The sequence below is a fragment of the Protobothrops mucrosquamatus genome, unplaced genomic scaffold (genome assembly GCF_001527695.2).
Source record: "Protobothrops mucrosquamatus isolate PMUCROS unplaced genomic scaffold, P.Mucros_1.0 scaffold1367, whole genome shotgun sequence".
NCBI lineage: Eukaryota > Metazoa > Chordata > Lepidosauria > Squamata > Viperidae > Protobothrops > Protobothrops mucrosquamatus.
This window is the reverse complement of record NW_015387558.1, coordinates 182,109-203,346: the sequence shown is the minus strand read 5'-3', so window position 1 is coordinate 203,346 and position 21,238 is coordinate 182,109.

The following is a 21,238-nucleotide window of genomic DNA, read 5'->3' as shown; positions in this document are numbered from 1 at the left end:
CAATTACATTTAAATAAATCTTATTACTGATATACAATTGCACTGTCTTTCTGAGATAGTGGGAATAAAAATAACCTGCCATTTAATAAACAAATGCTGTCATTCTCCATTGGAAAGCAAGGTCATTTTTAGTATTTTTATTTCATTCCTTATATAACAGTCACACATAAGAATTAAATAGCTTCCTGTAGCTGAAAGGATGATTAGAGTCAAGACAAGTAGCAAGGACAACATATGCATTTCAAAAGAAGAGGCGCTAAGAAGGGCTGCAGTGCAGGGAACTTGTGTCTAGCTGAATTAAAGCAATGGGGTGGTCTGGAAAACTATTAATCAAATAGAAAGGTTCAAAACAGGGAGTTAGTTGCTCCAGGATACAGAAAATCAAATACCAAGGAGTGCAGGAATCCAAGAAAGAGAATGAAGTCCAAATTGAAGAAGGAAAATGTTGGATCAAGGGTGACTGATTAGGAACTGGGTCCCCAAAATGGCAACTGGGAGTTAATAATGTATCCATCAAAGTTTCCTTGGGACCCCAAGAGTTCCTACTCTGGCAATTTTTATCATTTTAGATTCTTTTCATTTAAAATGGGTGGAAAGCTAGCATGGTACAGACTACCAGCCTGGGGCATGACCTTTATTTCTAACAATCTCAACGCTCCTCAAAGACCCACCGGCTTTCTTTTTGCACCAATCATGGCAGCCATTTTGCCAGTGTACCCATAAGATGCTCTTGGTCTAACTATGGCTATTGATCAGGCCCCAGGGAGTGTGCCTTTTCTGTCATGGTGTCCCCCCCCCCCCGGGGAGCTGTTGGTTCCCACCTGATGATGTTCTGAAATCTTTAAAAGCTTGCCTGTTATCCTAGACCTGCTGGTAGCCTTTGTCAGTTGTGTACTCTGTTGTAGGGAGTGTGTTTATCCAAATGCATATTTTTATTGCTTTCTATTTTTTAGCATGAGTCTCCTAGAATTGTTTGGTGTCAAACAGCCTCTGAATCTCTTTAAAAAAAACCAGACTAACCAAATGTACCCATTAGCTTAAAAAGTTAAAGATTCTGGATTGCTGATATATCTAAGCTGTAAAGTAAATGATCAGGTTGCTTGCATGTTCCATGCACGTTCATTTCTAGGAAATGACACAGTTATAGCTGTGTACTACAAGCCACCCAACCCAGCAGAGGAAATAGATGAATTTTTTTGCTAACCAGTTAACTGAGGTGTGCAGGAAACATACCGCTGTAGTAATGGGGGACTTTAAGTATCCTGACATCAACCAGAAAACAAACTTGGAAGCAAGTGGGAGGCCAAACAGATTGCTGACAACTTTGTCATCCAAAATGGGGAACAAGAGAATTAGATGGTCAGCTACACCGGATTTATTTTTTTACTAATAGTGATGAAGTGATTGAGAGAGTGAAAGTTGTAGGAATGCAGACACAGGTAACTGAACAAAGTCAGAGTGGTGCTTTAGATTTCAAGAGAGCTGGCTTCAACATACTAGCAAAGAGAATAGGAGGGATTCCATAGATAGAAATCCTAGAGGAAAAAACTGTTTCAGATGCTTGGGAAATTCTGAGAGAGAAAAAAGATAATTTGGATAATCATTTGTCTGGGATGGTGTAAGGACTCCTACTTTGGGCAGGGGGTTGGACTAGAAGATCTCCAAGGTCCTTTACACCTGGATGATTCTATAATTTTATGTGTTAGCAAGGAAAGGTTTATATGGAACTGTGTGCTGTAAATTGCCTCCAACTAGGCAGGAGTTGACCTAAAAATGATTTGCCCTCAATTCATTTCCATAACCTACATCCTAATAAAAAAATGATTACACTGATTAAATTGGCTCATGTTAATGGGAGAATCAAAACTTTTAGTAGATCATTCTCATAAAATCTTTCCTGGACCATAGCTGAGCCAAAGTATTTTACTACTGAAAGCAAAGAACAAGATGCTGTCTCTTATTTCAGTTCACAAACACTGGACTAGCAATTGAATTCTTCTTCAGCAGTAACGCTGGGGCAATCCTATCCATTGCAGTTGGAAACTCAGAAGATACACAGCTAGCATTGTTCTGTCCTTCAACATTCTATGGGCTTCCTTTTAGCATCTGCTTTAGTCTACTTAACGATTGCACCAACCCTTTTTTATCCTAATTCTGAGCAAGTTGAATTTGGGCATTAATTCCGAAAAGGAAACAGATACTAAGCATAGCACAGTGTAAAATAAGTGGTCTTGCTCATAAGAGTCCTTCTAATATAGGTAGTCCTTGGCTTATGACCAAAATTGAGCCCAACATTTCTATTGCTAAGTGAAACGTTTGTTAAGTGAGTTTTGCCCCATTTTATCACCTTTCTTGCTACATTTATTAAGTGAATAACTGCAGTTGTTAAGTTAGTAACATGGTTGTTAAGTGAATTTGGCTTCTCCATTGTTTTTGCTTGACAGAAGGTCACAGAAGGTGATCACATGACCTTCGGACATTGCAACCGTCATAGATATGAGTCAGTTGCCAAGCGTCTGAATTTTGATCATGTGTCCATGCAGATGCTACAATGGTCATAAGTGTGAAAAATGGTCAAGGCACTTTTTTCAGTGCCATTATAACTTCAAATGGTCACTAAATGAACTATATTTGCTTTTATTTTTGATTAAATGAATTGTTATAAGTCAAGGACTATCTACACATAAACATTTTATATGCTTTTTTTTTTGAGCCTTTAAAGACAGGCAGAATGGGAGTTTAGCAGCCTGATTCTTAAAAAGGAGAGCTGAACAACTAAACATTGGCTGGTAGGAAGACTGATCAATGACTTCCTATTTCATAATAGGAACAGGCAAGGACTAAGCATTATTGACAAGGCTAGGCCAGTTGTAGAGAACACAATTTTTATGGATAAAATTCTGAGGCCAGTGCGTGGTATCTTCAGAAGGATTCTGAATGCTATCATTTATTGAGGAGTAATAACATGAGATAACATGAGAACAAGAATAACATGGTCTCATCTATTCTTCTTTGAATATGTGGTTGGGCACTATGAGAACCTAGACTGTGCTGAAAAACATCTCTAAGTCTGTCTGATGTTTTGGGAACTGATTTATAGATAATCAGCTACTTGGGTTTTAGAGTTTGATTTGCTATAAAACAGTCTCATAGATTAAACTAAAATGAGAAAAGAAGTAAAAATGCCTTCTGAAAGACAAAAATTATTATCAATTTCTGTAACAGCCAAAGGTCAACATTTTAAATTTCCACTTTAAATAGATGCACAAATTGTATAAATTCTGCATATCACTGTGACTTTGATATGCAAGTCATTTGTATTTCTTGTATCACCCAAGTGTTGGATGACATTCATATAACCCATTCATAAGTTCCCTTTGCATGTATATCAAGCTGCATGGGCATCATTTCTCTCTGGTGATAAAAGCAAGACATAAATTTATGTGAATATACAATATGATCAGAGTTTACAGTATATAGAATGTACAATATGGCCACGGTTTATTGTAGACTTTCTCTAATTACCTGGCCCTTTCCATTAGCAGAAAACCTAAGGGAAAACCTTAGGAAAAACTCTCAAAACAGCCCTGTTGAGTTGCTTATCATATTCTTACATCAAAAGGGCATAAGTATTTATGGAAACCACTCCCATATGACTTTGAATAAAACCTCACAGCTAACAGATTATTACTCTAATGACATAGTTGAACTTCTCCATCACTTTCAATTTACCAAAAGCTGCCATACATGCTATCAGTTTAGGCTGGGAGAGTAATTTGCAGAGAGATGTTAAAGATCATTGAACCTATCCATAACAGAGTGAGCATTAAGGCACAAATATATATTTATCTATGTGTGTTTAGCCATTACATTGGGACTCTGAGGTATTAGAACAAGAGTAATCTTACAAAAAGTTGTGTTAGTTGCACTAGAAACAGATATTTTCCAGAGGTAGTCTCATCCTTCATGGATCAATAATACTATCCTGCTGCTACTACCTCTTCAAGTGGGTTGATCCAGCCTTGTCCAACATAAAGTCATTCCAGTTATATCACATTAATCTTAAGGGCCCTTCCACACAATGTCTTTATGCCAGTTAAAGCCAATTCCAGACTTGTTCAACTATACAAAGTGAAGTTATTAAAGAACTGAATTGGTGTTTTTTCTGGTTTTGTACAGAAAATTTGTCCAGAGAAAAAATTAATTTTTGTCTCAGTGTTTGGATTTACTTACTATTAGTTTTTGCTGACAAACTCTTCCATACTGTATGTATGATTTCTGTGATTAAGATACATTCCTATAATGCAGTGATGGCGAACCTTTTAGAGACCGAGTGCCCAAACTGCAACCCAAAACCCACTTATGCATCGTTGGGTGCTAGGTGGATGTGGCCCATTGGGTGGGCGTGGCTGCGGTGGTAACAGCAGACTGGGTGGGACTAAAAAGTTCAATCAATCAATTCCAACTTTGCAAGATCTTTTTTTTCCCCATGAGAAGTTGAAATTGACTGATTGATTGAACCTTTTTTTTTTGTACATGGCGGCAGAGGCCTAAAGCGAAAAGGTTTTATAAAACCCAGCGACGCGCGCATGCCCACAGAGAGAGCTCTGGGTGCCGCCTCTGGCACCTGTGCCATAGGTTCGCCACCACTGCTATAATGGGTCCCCTAAGATTTAATCTTTCCTTTTGACAACCAAAGAAGGCAATGACAAAATCCACTTCCATTGTGTTGTCAAGAAACTTTGGGTATAACTAGGAATCTTTATTGTTGACTTCTTGATCAACTCCAGGCACCCATAATTGGTGGACCCTGAACAGAAAGATGAAATGGCCAACTTCTCAGTCCCCTACTGTATCCAGTCCTATTAAACTAACAGGCAGGCCATTTTTTCTTCCTGCTTGGTACCAGTTATTATGACCCGATATGCAGTTGGAAAACTTTTAGGTGCTTACTTTTTATTGTCTAATTATCATTAAAAGCAAATGAACAACAATGAAAATAATACTAGGTGTTTCCAGATGTTGGGAGACAGCAACACTTAAAGCTTCAGCCACCTGAAGAAATTGTAACCCCAAAACATCTGGAGGGCCAGGATATCCCCCAACTTTCCTTGAGTGCAGTGAGCATTATTTTTCAGAAAATGTATTGTTAATGATAGATCTGCTAAAAGACTATAAACCAGCAAGAGGAATGGAGTGCTTATAAGGTTCTGTATGAGACATCAGACATTGTTTCATGTGCTAATTTCTGCATGTTTTAATAATAAATCATCCTGCTCTGTATGAACCTCATTTCCCCCCAGCTGCGAACGTATCAGCTTGCTCAGCATCTCACAGATGGAAGGGAAAAGATGCAGAGAGATTTGAGTGCAAAATTCCTTATTTACTTTGCCTGTTGGCTTCAAAGCCAAAGCTAGTATAAGAAAAACAGATTGTATGACATTGGGCACAAACAGAAAGAAAGAAAGAAACTGATCTTTTGCTTTTTATGATCATGCACTTTCATAAGACTGCATGTCATCCTTTGTAACACGGTCCATTTTATTCAATGGATTTATTCAGTGCACTCAAATAAATGTTTATTTCTAAATGTTAAGTAAATTTACTATACTGTACTTCCATCTATATGTACTTAGGACTGCAATGGATAGTGCAATTATCTACACAGTATTTGATATATATTAAAAACATATTTTTCATTAAACAAACTACCTTTCCCTGTCTTGGAAAAACAAGAAGAAGGCTCCAATGGAAAATAATGTATACAATGCAATCCTATGTGGAGCAACATGCTTTATGGCCATTAAAATTTGTGTAATCAGAAGAGCATGCCATTTTAATATGCTTTTCCTTCTATATGAAAATAATAACTTTCTTGTTGTCTTTTGTATTCTCAAATGGAATACAATAATGATTATTACAATAACCTGCACTAATTAATCAGTTACGTTTTCCATGATGGCTGTAGCAAATGAATAAAACCCAGTGACAAAATGTAATACTCTCGGTTGACTGAGTGATGGTATCAGCGATTTTGTTATTTCTGTAATCTCCATGGAATCAGCAGCCAGATTCTATTTCAGCAATCTATGGTTTGGAACTAACACTGCATTTTTAAAACAAAGTACAAAATTTGCAAAATTGGCCAAGAGAATGCTTCTGTAACAAATAAAATAAATACTTAGCACTTGTTAATGTCTGCAGTAAAGCTCAATGGATTGATAACTAAACTTTACATTTTTAAAAAATCTTTAATGTTTTCTAATCTTTAAGAGAGATTGAAAAGGTGAGCCAATGTTTCAGAAACTGGAAGTGATCAATTGAAGCATCACTTTGACATATTAGTGCACACATACGCACTCACACGTGTGCACACACAAGATACAAACACACACACACACACACATTCATTTCTTTTATCCCATTTATCCGTTTCTACAGGTTTTCAATCCATCAGCAACTCTGCAAATTCTGTTTAGACATCTGGGCAGTGAGATTCTTACACATATCATAAATTGGTGCTCAGATAGCTGTTTAAGCTTTAATGGTGGTGGTTGGGAATAAATAGGTGTTCATCCTTTGTGGGAAATAATTTAGGGCAGAGGTTCTTAACCTTTTTGTACCATGGACTCCTTTGAGAGTCTGGTGAAATTTACAAAACCCTTTCTCAAAACAATTTTTAATTTTTGCATTTAATTTTTTAAATGCAAAAAATAAAATAAAGGAAACCACTTACAGTCAAATACAATACTAAAATATTAAAACAATATTAAATATTAAATCTCTCTCTCTCTCTCTTTCACACACACACACACACACACACACACACCAACTTGTAATTTTTTTCCATTCAGACCCTCCCTGAAATCTATCCATGGACCCCAGGTTAAGATCCCCTGATTTACAGTAAGTAAGCGGTGCCAGTTATAATATTCTGCCAATTTCCTTGAAATACAACGCAGAATTTGACTTGATGATCACCTAGGACATGTATTTTATATCCCCAGCTATCCGGTTCAATTATCTTGTAGTTTAACCAGAGAAACAGGATGTGATAGACTTAAATGCAGCATTGAGGCTAATCAGATGCATCTCCATTGATTTAAGTGGAACTGTGCCCAGTTACCCAGAGCTCAGCATGGCCTTATGGCTATCAGAGCATGCAATGTAAGTGATAATCATCTAATCCCTACTGGTTAAATTACTAAGCATTTGGCTAGATTGCTTGGGACTTGCTGCTGTTGTTACCACAGTAAAGTAACCACTGAATCAAAATCTTTTTCAATGATAAATATGTTTACCTTATGTATGGATGGGCACAACACTGGACACAGCATTGGCTATGAAGTATGTTGGGTTCGAAGTTTAGTTTTTAAAAAGCAATAGTGACATAAGGATATTAAAATTTTACCATGTCTCTTGCTTGTTTTTTTAAAACACAGCCAATTCCTCCAGGCATTTTTATTTTCAGTTGAGTTCTTGTTAGGGAACTGATGTCGAAGGGAAAAAAAACTGGAGCGGGAGGAGTATTATAGAAAGTTAAGAAAATTAACTTATAGGTGTGAAAACCTGCATTTTATACCTGTTCATATATGTGCCTCACTTTGTGTTCACACGACGTGCTAGGGTTTAATTTTCTTAACTGAGGTAGACTGAACAAATCACAACTGACTGAATAAACCGTAAATCACAGACAAGCCAAACTATCATGCTACACTGGAAGCTGCAGACAAGCAAACCGTATTGTTGGTTTACATTGTTTATGATTGGGGCAGAACAAGGTTTAAACAAACTTCTTCCAGTTGGGGCCCTTCAAATAAGTTGGAGCCCCAGTTCAAAGAATTCCCAAGCCAATTGTCCTTCCTCATCAGGGGAATTCTGCAGCTGCCTCTTCCTACACATCTGGAGACAGACTGGGGGAGGCCACTGAAGTTGACAGGCTTGTTGTTTTTGTTGTTGTGACAGCCTTCCTGTTATGTTTGGTCCTATTGCATTGAGTGAGGGAATTAACACCATCTTTTATGCTGGTGTGCTGTTCCTGTTGTGCGCTGCACAACCGGCAAAAGCCAAGTCTTGTGCCCTGCTATTTATCAGTGACCTTCTTCTCTCCCTGTGAATTATGGTCAGTCAGCTTTGATCATGAGAAAATGCTAGCAACATTTATGACATGGTGGTTTGGCATTTTGTTTTCTTCTCTCTTTTTTGGCAGGTGGGATAATGGTAAACATTTCTTCAGCTCTGCTGCAGTCATAAATTTTGAGAGAGAGAGTGGGAGGGAGAGAGGGAGGGAGAGAGGGAAAGAGAAAGAGAATGAATGAATGAATGAATGAATGATGGGTGGCTGAAATGTAGGCATTTATAGAACAAGGATTTTTTTTTTCCAAATCAGGCTCCAAAAGGGCCTGAGACATTATTTCAGTCTTTCTTTTAAAAAAAAAAAAAACATTTCAGGGATTTAAAGAACATTTGTGAAATTTAATACTTAACCTAATTAAGCATAAATCAAAGAATTCATACTTTAAAACAGTATTTCTTAACATCTGCAAGTTTTAGATGTGTGGACTTCAACTCTCAGAAGTCCCCAGCCAGCATGAATTCTGGGAGTTGAAATGCACACATCTTAAGCCTATCAAAGTCGAGAAATGCTGCTTTAAATTATTCAAACTAGATATTTCAGTGAATGGGCTCTTCTTCATCTTATCCAATGTACAACCACCGACATACTTTTTTATCCGTATCTGAGAAAAAACAAATTCCTGATTCCAAATAACCTGAACGACAAAGTAAACATACATTGCTTTATTTTTATGTTTCAGCAATAGACAGAGTTCCCTTATGGTAAATTAGGACTTGTCATTCTCTAGAGGGCGTCCTTTTTAAAGGATGGGATGTCTTATCCATTAAGTTTATTAAAGGCTTGGCTTAGGATGATACAGTATGTGGATCTAGCCTTTACATACATCAAACAGTTCTGTGCTGACTCCTGTCCTAGGCTGGGGACTTGAAACCTTGTCCTAGTTTAACATGCACATATTTACTGTTTTAAAGAGGGCAGCCTTTTAAACTATGAAGAAGTGTTGCCCATTTGTGCATTTTTTGCAATGCAAAGTTTCATTTTCCGAGTATGATCTTTAAGCTAAGATAAATTGCATCTGGATAGGACAGAGAAGATCTGGTTCTGCTACTCTTTATTGCCCATGAAACAGTGCATCTGCCTTGGTTACGGTTGCTATGGAAGAAGACTTCAAGCTGACACTTTAAAAATGACTAGGAGATAGCAAAATATAATTTGGATTGTCAAAGGGATTGACACATTGGGATTGTAAGTTAGAGAGTCTAACTCTGAAAGAACATGATTAGCCAGACTAGATACTGACTGGGATTTTAAAACAAGGAAGGATCAGTTTGACATATGGACGCTGTCACTGGGTTTTGTTTATTTATTATGCTTTGATCTTCCTTTTCACCATGAAAAATCTTCTCCAAGAGACACGGGTTAGCATTTGAAGGAATTAAATTAAAAGAAGAAAAAGATTTTTGTGTTTTGAGATGGGCCTTGCTGAAAAGAGACCTGGAGGCCAAAGTCAAGGATGGAAACAAAGCTTTGAAGATGAAGTTAAAAATAACTACAGATTAGATCAAAAACACATAGAAACTGAAGCACTCAACACATCATGTTGCTTCATCATCATGCCTGAATAGAATTTCACTAGGAAAAGCTGAAATAACAGAACAAACAATGTTTGACATTCATGGAGCTTAAGTAGACATTATCTTATGTCAGGGTTGTCCACAGGTTGGGGGTCAAAAAATTTACTATGTTGGTCACAGCCATATCACCAAACTCTCAGGGTTTTTGATGACATGGAATTCAGCAACTAACCAATTGGTAGGTTTCAGGAGAATAATGTCCTTAGATATAAGTGTTCTCGGACAATGGCAGTAGCATATTCTTGGAAAAAGAATGCCCATATTTGTCCTGCATTTGTTCTTTTTAAATATGTGGTCCAGTAGATGACCAATGTTTATGTTTATGTTTATTATATTTATATCCCGCCCTTCTCCTTGCGGACTCAACTTTAATGCAACTTTAAACATGCTGGCTACGTGATATTTCAGCTGAATTGATTCTGCATATTATCAGCAGGTATGAGAGGCACCAATCTATTTTCAAATGTAAGAGGCAGGTCACCAAGAGGCAGGATAGTGCCAGCCTAAGATGTTTTATTGCATGAAGCAGAATCCAACTTTATTCCATTCAGATACTCCCAGCTCCATCTGTACATATGGTGCTAAATGAAGCAGAGCGATTCACCTTGCCATATGACAGGGTCAGATATGAGTCTTAATGGGAAAGAGAAGAAGAATCAAGCAGATCTGCAAGGGCATATGAAGGCAGAAAATTAGAAGCACGATAAACCATGTTATATATACTACTTTGTACTAACAAATTATCAGGCTTAATTATGCTTAAAATCTGTGCTTAGAACATTGTGAATCACCAGCATTTTGAAGGACAAGATACTTAATCTTTCCCTTTCAAGCTGCAAAATATACTATACAGCTGATTTATTCCTACTACCCAATTTAATGTTTCTGCCTTCATTACAACATTGAATTTTCCTGAAAATTATTTTCCTTTCTATTAAACTGTCTACAAATTTATATGAATAATGGAGTGGACGCATTGACTGGTTTCACCATTGTGCTAGGCTATTTGAGTGGCCTAACCTCTGTCTGCGGAAAAAGCCACTGATAGCTGGACATGCAAAGTTATAAACCATGGTTTACAAATCATGATGTGTTGAGATTTAAATTGTGTACTAGAGTCAATAAAAAGTTTTTACAGTGCAGTCAGACAGGCCTGGTTTGTACTTTAAGGAGATCTATAACCCACTGAAAAACTAATCAACATTCACATTGTGCTGGTGGACTCTTAATTAATTTTTCCTCTTTCTATTTCCTGCCATTTTTTTCTTGGATTTGTGATCTAGAGCAGTGTTTTTCAACCTTGGCCACTTTAAGATAAGTGGACTTCAACTCCCAGCATTCCCCAGCTAGGAAAGCTTGCTGGGAATTGAAGTCCAGTTATTTTAAAGTGGTTGAGAAACACTGATCTAGAAGACCAAATAGGCCAATGACATTTTTCACCAACGCCAATTATTTAAGATAAAGATTATCTTAAAAATTAACCTATTGCATAAATGTTTATGTGCCTTGTTTGAAGATCATTTCAATGTATTTAATATATAATGTTTTTCACTGCCTCATTATATCTTTTGAGCAAACTTCTTTTAACTGCATGCTGTCAATTTGTGTGTAACACATTTTTAAAGTCTCTATAAATGGAGCTTTGAATGTCCTTGGAGCAGAAGTGTAAGAAAGCACACAGATGTACAGTTAATATTTTAACACATCCAAATAAATGTGATGTAGCAGTTGCTTTGGATGTTCTGATAATGATTCTGTAATGTTATTTGAGTTATTTGAAGCAGTCTTATCACAACTTTATTTCAGTGAAATATTGAGGAAAAAATGGATTTACATGAGGTTTCCAGAATAGTAATAGTGAAATACACAAGTAAGTGATGTAGAAATCAAGATTCATACTAGGTAATGCTTGAAGTGGAAATTCTATGCCCCAATTATTAGAGTAAAAAAAAATCACCACCCATAAATGTAATTGTTAGTCTCAAAAGCCAAGAAGATAATTGCTATTTATAGATCTGCAGAGAGAGGGGTATAAATAGGAGAACGTTGGAATATAATTGCAGATTTCTGAAGTAAAACATTTTCTAGAAGGCAGACAGTTATTAGAGTGAAAATAAATCCCATTTCTTAGTATTCTAGCTCAACAATCACATAGAAAGCAAACATTTTACAATCAGAGTTTGCTCTTTTCCAAAAACAGACAACCAAAATCATGAACTGTCCCTAATAAATAAGGGATCTGAAACAACTGTTTTCATTATAACTGAGTGCTTAAACTCACTGTTTCATTGAGAGAATGGGGACACAAATATTTCTGCAGAGCAGAAAACATCATCCTCTATTAATCTCCCACTCACCCTTAAAGTGTCCGTTTCTTGCATTTATTTTATTTATTTATTTTTCAACTTCTGAAGTACAGTTTTCCTTATAACGTCACCTTGAAGTGCACCTGTCTGGTTGGGGTAGAACAACTACTTTTGTTTCAGGTTAACCTCAGCAGTTCATTGGTTAGGTTGCAGAGAAAGGATGATCCCTTCAACCTAGCCAATACTCATCACGAATTCTAACATTTCTATGCAACACTTTACAGCACTGCAAAATAGCCTTGTGGTTAAGATCCTCAGTTAGCATACAGAAGGTTGCTACTTCAAAATCTGCCAATTTTTAAAAATGATTTCAGTTATTATTTTTCTTGAGTAGCTAGTTTCTTCCCCTTAGCTTTTGTGTTTTAATCCATCTGTAGATTTACCATTTCAACATTTTTTTTCATTCATTTAAGTATAATGATTTCAGGAGAACAATCATAGTTTATAGTCTTGACTGAATATCTTGCAAATTGTCCAGTCCAGACAGGATTACAGTATCTTAAACCAGTTTAGTCTCAAGCTGGCATGAGTGTAGCAAAAGAGCAGCTCCTGTGGCAGTTGCAGATATGACTTAAGTAATCTTCAAATTCAGGTGAACTGCATTATCTGGGCATACATGAAAATGTTGCCATGGTGAAATGTATAATGTCCTGTACATCATTTGTAAAAAAAATCAACACAGTTGCTAGTCTAGTGGCATAAATCCAGACATAAATTACACTGCTGACATTGACCCTATGCTGGCATGGGGCTTTGAGCATTAAGTAGCTGACTGCCTCACATGCTTCAAGCAGTTACAATAGTCAAGAAAGTGGAACAGCTCAGCCAGATGGCATTTATTTTCCATGCAAAAGGTCCCAAATGAGTTCCCTGGCATGTCTAGCTGAAATTTTGGAGAAGAGACGTCTTTGGAGATTGACAGTGGCTAGTACTGGTTACTAATGGTTAAATCATCTGAACTGGTATAAGGCTGCTTTCTGTGATTCATATTAAGCAATTCTCCATTAATATAAATGGAGGCCATGATTGATCAAGACATGAATAGTGATATTTGATATTTTTGATAGTCTTTCAGTGTAAAGCTTAACTATTGTATTTTAACAATTGATATACTGTCTTACATCTTATGCCTTGCAGAAACAAAACCTTCAGAAATCGAGCTGAATGGAATGTTATTCTGTTATTCTGAAATCTTTAAATCAATGCACTAATGCAAGGGTCTTCAACCTTGGCAACTTTTAAGACTTGCTGGCTGAGGAATTCTGGGAGTTGAAGTCCACAAGTCTTAAAGTTGCCAAGGTTGAGGACCCCTGCACTAGTGCATGTCTAAAGATCTATTTTCTATTTTTTAAATAAAACCTTTAAATTGCTTTTTCTAAAACAACTCACCCTTATAGCTTATAACCATAATCTTCAAAGTTTCAGAGCAAGGTGAAAGACTAAATAACATAATATATTTTTCTTTTAACATTAGAGAGGTATTTCCCTAGAACTATTTATCAAAAATGAAAACTCAGTTTATCACAAATATGCTAAATTCTGAAGCATGGCAAACTATCAAGCAGATAGAAAAACAGTCTAGTAAGAAAGGACCAGATCGCTTGGGGTAGTGAGAAATCTTATTTCTATAGTTAAACATTATAAACTCTTTTTTCCCTTTTGGATTGTATCTACTGGACTGTGAGCCTGCGTATAATGACTCTCTTCTTTAAATATCTGCAAAATTTAACATACATTATGCGAATTATGAGAGTAGGAAATCCATCACTTCTGCAGGATACTAGATTGAGGAAGGCTGCTTTAGAAATATTAGGTTCAACTGAAGTCAACAAAATATGAGTCATCTGAAATAAATACAAAGTGGTCAGACAGAGAAAAGTAATCACAGGCATCAACACAGAGAGAAGAATACTGATTAGGTAATAGTACCACAGGGAAAAGCCCAAGGGGTAAAGTAAATTACATACTAAGTCTGAATTAATAGTGCTGTTCTGTCAGAAAGGGGGACTGATTGTGATATTGAACTTTTTAAAAGGAACCATACATTAGCCAATGAAAATGATGAGCATGGGGAATGGCCTCTATTCAGCTTTAGTTAAGTAAAAATAGTGAGATCAAATTCCTGCATAATTGAATTAAACATATTCAAATGAAAGATGATCAGCATCAGAATAAGCATATTTAAGAAGTGACAGTGATCTATTTTTCCAACAAGTCAAAGGACGTCAAAATACTACATATGTACCTTCCTTCTCCTTCATGCGATGTTCACTTCTAAGCTAAATGGAGAAGCAGAAACCAGTGCCATGCGGGAATACCAGAAATGTCTGGTTACATTCCTAATAGGCTTATTGACCTTCCTGTTCTTGTCCAGATGAAACCTTTCATTTTTGGGGGGGCTGCTTCTAGAACCCATTTAGCAGGTTGCCTAACTATATGATAGATATAGGCCAGGGGCAGGCAGCCTTGACTCTTTTATGACTCGTGGACTTCAACTGAGCCAGCTATGCTGGCTCAGGAATTCTGGGAGTTGAAGTCCACGAGTCATAAAAGAGCCAAGGTTGCCTACCCTTGATATAGGCAATTTTGCAAATCTTCTGCAATCAGTTTAGATTCTGGCCAGGATGATCTAACCTTCTCCAGCAGGATGAAGTGGTTAAGATCTTTAGTTGGGACTGAAGACACTCAGGTATCAGGCCCCATTTTACCATGGAGCTCAGCTCACTGTCCAGTCACATATATCTCATATTGTTGATAAGGGGAAATGGAGAAAACTAGTATCTATATACCTTAAATCCTAAAAAAAGTTAGATATAAATGTAAAAATATGCATCTGTATAGTAATACGGCCCTACAGTGCCCTAGAGCAGCTGGTACATTGGTTTCATGCTGGGAAGCCTGAATAGATTATAGCTGACCTTTTCTTCTCCAATAGTTATAGAAACTCAAGCTGTCTTATACAATAGTTTATTCGGTTAAAATTGGTCCATTCTTCTATCATTCAAGTAGGTTTCATTCACAAACTGCTTTTCTGATTTTTGCCTGGACCTGTAATAGTGAAATTGTGTACTTTGTATGGTGTACACAAAACAACATATAGGTCCTCCCATATGTCATGGTACTATAATTCTATATTAGAGTATATAGTTTATAATATATACCAGTGATGGCAAACCTTTTAGAGATTGAGTGCCCAAAAACTGGCCCCGCCCCCGCTCCACCCCCTGCCCCGCCCTGCTCTGCCTCCCCATCCCCCACCCCACCTGTCCACAGGACCACTCACTGGCTCCAGGGCCCGTCACAGATCGCCCAGGCAGCCCAGCAGCGCTATGGCGGCCACACCCTCTGCCCGCGCCCTGCAGCATCAACTGCATGATGGGGTGTGAGGGCAGAGTCTTGTCTACGCTGCCTGGCTGCCATGTCCTTGGCTGCACTGCTCCGTATGGGCCACGCTCGGGGGCGACTCTCCTTCAGGGGGGCTGCTGGAGAGGAGGGGGTTGTGGGGGGAGGCAAGGCTGGGGCAATGGCACGTGTGCCCACAGAGAGGGCTCCGAGTGCCACCTCTGGCACCTGTGCCATAGGTTCGCCACCACTGGTATATACTATATAGTATAAACTGTATACTATAATTGTCTCAGAAAAAGAAGATGGTGTGGGGGAAAGAGAAATGGGGGGGGGGTAAGAGAGTTTTTTCCCTAATATTTGAGGTTTACAACTGAAAGTATAAGAAGTGAGGAGTGCAACTGGTCTGGTAGCCACCATCCATATTTTAAAATAAAACTGCAAGAAATGTCCATCAGTAAGAGAAATGATATTTTTCTTTTCCAGATCCATAACACCCTTTCTCTTTCTCTGAAATAGCTATCCTTCTGGCATTATAATATAAAGCATAATTTTCTAATAGCGTGTGAAGATAATCTACTAAAAATAGAATTGGGAGATGAAATATGCAGTAGCCATATGAAAAAAAAATTGCCATGGAGGAAAAACTATTTAGGGAAGGGAAAAGGTGCTATTGTATTTCATTTTTTTAAAAATCCTTCATAATATCTTCATCACAGAGCTCTCTCTGGCTTATTTTTTTATTGCTCAAAAGCACAATAACTCTTTTAAGGCTATATCCTTTTACTAATGTATTTTAAATGCAGCAGAGAGTACAAGCAATGCTGGCTTAGATATTCCATGTGGAGCAACTTTTCTTAAAGTTCTTATAAAAGCTCTTCCTTCAGAAGAAATATAATCAAACCATAAAACCTTAAAAATGGATTTTCAAATGCATGTCACCAATAATATCAAGGTCAATAATAAAACATTATTCTAATCTAATACTTCATTATCAAAATAAAAAAAAACTATTTAGAGAAGGGGTTGGAAAGCAGAAAGTAGAAATGTAGAAAAAAAATATGCTTCTAACCAGAAAAATAGAAAGAAGGTAACTTGTCTCTTCTTAAAATAGTAGAATCTGGGATAATAAAAAATGAAGTGGAACATTCAGAAACAAGGACTACTTCATACTGTGCATTGTCACTATTGGAACTCATTAATTCTATTCTTAAGTTAATGGTGGTGGTTGCCAATCTAAGCTATTTTTTTAAAAAAAAATTCAATAATTTGTTAAAGGATAAAGCCATCAAAAACTGCAAAGTTATGATAGCTTTATATTACTTCCAATAAAGAACAAGGGATGGCTTTCGGAGGAAGTTGGAGTCAGAAATATTTATTAAAATATTTGAGAATGGTTCGCTACTGTTGCCAGGCCTGCCCCAACTTGGTCCTTTAAGTTAGGAAAGACCTTCAATTCCATTTGTGAATTACTAAAAGCCAAGTGGATTACAGTATAGCAAAGCCAGAACAGAAGTTCCTGCACCAAAATTTCCCGGTTAACTTTCCCCGTCCAGTTTCTCTTCTCCCCTGGTCCAAGTTATTGTCCAAGCATATTTGAATAAATTGTTTTGGGAACAGTCTCTTCAACGATGGGCTGGTTGGTGAGCCATTGCATTCCAATCCCAGGCTTTGACTTTGAGATGGTGTCTCTGGAAGGTATGATGAGTTGGTGGCCTTCCCACCTCCTGTCCGGCTCCCTCCCCCCATCATTCATGGTGGGCTGATAGCACCTATTAAGCTCAAGCCTATAATGGCAACTCTGACAACTGTGGGAACACAAATGGTGTGCTAGTTAGGCTTTTGATTTGGTTAGCAGAGAGGACTGTTAGCAGAAGGCACTCTAAGCAGTGCACACGCCTGCCTGTGGCAGATGACATCAGAAGCAAGTGATCAGTGCTGAAATAATTTGAAGAATTTGCCAGGCGGAAGGAGTGTGCTCAGCACAGCTACTTGGCCTTTGATAGGTTAATTTTCAGTCAGCCTCCCTTGTTGCATCATAGAGTCTATCCACAATTCTCTGCAAATAATTTGGGTTCTTGACCAACAACACAATATCATCTGCATTCAAATGTGCAATATTCATATCTTTTAACTAACAACTTCTAACACTGCTATAAGGCAGACATGTCAAACACAAGGCCCGGGGGCCGGATGCGGCCCGTGAAGTGGTTTCATGTGGCCCGCAAATGGCCCCCACTGCCTTGGCCCTGGCTCAGGCTGGCCGGGAGCCAATGTACAATTTTGTGGTGGCCATCTATGCTGAAATGCATTCAGTCTTAGCTCCACAAGGCCGTCCAGAAACAGCGAGGAACCAGCCCCTGCTGCATTGGCCCCGCCCCCTGGGTGCATGCTGGGGAGGTGTCACCCTTTGTGAGGAATGAAGAAATGGACCATGCCTTGGTGCTTGCCCTGGTTCCACCCTCTTCTGCCAGAGACCCTCAGATCTGTCCCACTCCTGCCCAGGCCCCCACAGGCACCCTTGATGCGAACGATGTAGAGCTGGCCATGCCCACCCAGTAGGCCACACCCACTCCATCCATGCCCACCCAGTAGGCCGCATCCAACCTGGCCACACCCACCCGGCCCCCCAAGGGCAACCGCAATGCTGATGCGGCCCTCAATGAAATTGAGTTTGACACCCCTGCTATAAGGCTATATTTATCCACAAATATGGATACGATACCCCACCAAAAGGAAAGGCATCAGACATTTTTGTCTTATTCCTTGATCAAAACGGAACCAACTGATAATCATTTATTTTCATGCATGCTTTACTTCTATCACATAGCGCTCATTGCTTTTAGCAAATAATCTACTCCATAGTTAAGTAAAGGGAAAGGTTTCTCCTGGGTCCAGACATTTCTGATTCTAGAAGGCAGTGCTCATCTCTGTTTCCTAGCAGAGGGAGCCAGCATTGTGCAAAGACACTTTCCCTCATCATGTGGCCAGCATGACTATATGCTGAGGCGCATGGAACGCTGTTAAGTTCCCATCTAAATGGTACCTATTTATCTACTCGCATTTGCATGCTTTTGAACTGCTAGGTTGGCAGGACCCGAGGCAAGTAACAGGAGCTCACCCCATGGCATGGTGCTCGAGTCTTGAACTCAGGCTAAGACGAAATGCTCAGCGTTTTTAGCCACTGAGCCATCACACCCCCTGATTGAAGTAAAACTGACTATAATGCAAGTTTATTCATTTTATCATGCTTCTCTAATTCCACAAATACGATCTTTTATTTCTTGCCTCCATACATTTCTCAATGTTGTGCTGAAAAGCAAACACCTGGTCTGTCCTGCACTACCTACCCCTATTCTAAATGCATTTCCAGATCATCAATCTTTCAGCTTGTTTATTCTTCTGTAACCAACACACAAGACTCCTGAAATTATCCTAGGTTATTCTGTAACTGTATGAAATTGTCTAGACTGAAACAGTTCAGGAAAACACTGGCTGGAAATGTCTAGAGTTGGTTGGCTGGGGTTCAGGTACCTTTTTGGTCCTCTCCAAGCTTCAAGGTAGCAGTCAATAGTTCAGACTATTGCTTTTTAACTGTTAGGTAATTTCTAGGCTGTAAACAACCTAACCAGGAGACAAATAAACATGTAAAAAATCAGGCTGTTTGGGATTTTTCCCTAGGCTTGCCAGTTTCAGAGAACAGCAATTATTTTGGACAAAAATTGAACTGTGTTCCATGGTGGGAATTTGGCAGGTAGAGAATCACAAGGGAAAGATTTGTATGTTAGGACAGATTATGTATGTCACTATATATGCATTATTTGGCAGACAGAAGTGCTAATGTGGTTGGTAGATGATGGTTGACAAATTCTATCAACTAAAGAGATCAAAATGTGTCCTACTCATATACAGATGGACCACTATGCTCTTAAATATCTCATGAGAGTCAATACAGTGATACAGTAGGCAGTTTTGTATTGAATCATGCTTGGAATTCTCTGTTGACTCATTTTTTAAGGCCAATGGAATTATACCAGAATTAGAAAAAAAAAATCCAAAATCCAAAAGAAAATATTATCAGAGTCTCACAGAGAAGGACAAATGGAGGGTGGAGGAATTTTTCAAAAGGGAAAAAGTCACAATTAAGTGAAAATAAAAGTTGGGGTACAATAGAATTCAGTGTCCCCCCTTATTTTTTGTTATCTTTTAAAAGGGGTGCTATTTTCTCAAGGCCAACTTGACCATCTAGATTTTCATTAGCCAATTGAAAAGACCACTTAAAAAGCATTCCTATGTACACTGGCCTGGAAGTAAGCCCCAATACACCAAATGGTTCCTCCTTCTAGGTCAGGGGTCTTCAAACTTGGCCCTTTTATGACTTGTGGCCGGCTGAGGAATTCTGGGAGTTGAAGTCCACAAGTCATAAAAGGGCCAAGTTTGAAGACCCGTTCTAGGTAAATATTGTTTTCTTAGAGCTATTGGTTCCTTCCTGGTCCTCTTGTAGAGTGAAGTGGAGAAACTTATTATTTATAATATTTTCTCTGAATTACTCCACTTTCCTTGAACAGAAAAATGGAGCTGTTGTGATTATACTTCATCTTAAGGGCACAGAATCGCCTACCTCCTGTTTTAAGGGTAATATTCGTGCTCTTCTGATCCTTGGTGGTAAATTGGTGGCTTTTCCACTTGCACTTTTTGTTGAAGGTTGAAGCCTTATGTGTATGTCAGACAGAACATTCCTGGCAATGGGAATCTAGCCAAAGATGTATAACTGCAACAGAAAAGAGATTTATTTGCAGGGAATGCATTGTAGGGATAGCTAAAGCCAGCCTCTAGTTAACTACATCCTGTCAGAAAGATGATCCAGGAGCATATACTTCATTCATGCGTATTTGGGAAGAAAAACAGAAGGAAGTGAGCTCAGATTAATTATCTCTTGGGCCAATGTTTCTCAACTTTGGCAACTTGAAGATGTCTGGACTTCAACTCCCAGAATTCCTCAGCCAGCATGCTTGCCAGGGAATTCTGGGAATTGAAGTCCATGCATCTTCAAATTGCTAAGGTTGAGAAACAGTGCCTTGGACAAAGAAGCTGAGTAACAGATGAAAATGGTACCACTAATTGTAAATCTTTAACTCTTTATCAATTACTGTTGCTCTTTTGTGATGTGGCCAGGAGGTCATGATGTGCTTAAAGAGGCAGTCCCATTGGAATAACCTCCAACACTTTTATGTATTAAAGATTGTTTGTGTATGTCTGTGTGTCTGTGTGTGTGCGTGTGTGTATGCATCAGAATGAACAAGCCAACCATCTTGCAAAGCCACTCTGGACAGTTAACAGAAATTTGTCTCCTCTGAAATTATCATGAGAACATGATCCTGGGTGCTTTGTGACCATCATTGAGGGCAAATAAAATTCCACGATGCAGGAAAAAGAGCACTGAAGAAGGAAGAATGCTTGAAAGAACAAAAAGCCATGATGGGGAAGAGGTTATGTAAGAAAAAAAATGATAGCAATAAGAAATAAGAGATGTGATGTTTGAAAAAGTATTTGATACTTTGCTCATATAATAGGCGAGCAGTCAAGAACAACCAAAATTATTAGTTTTTTTTCTGTAGGCAAGCTGTTGATTTCCCCTTCTGGCTTTATGGACATTCCAGCAGAGAAAAGATCCATGGATTGAAATAATGAAACAGGAATACGGTCCCCATAGCGTGGGATGTGCCAAGTGTGGTATTTTGGTGGGTATTTATTATTTAATTTGTATACCGCCCTTCTCCCATAGGACTCAGGGCGGTTCACAGCATATTAAAAACAAA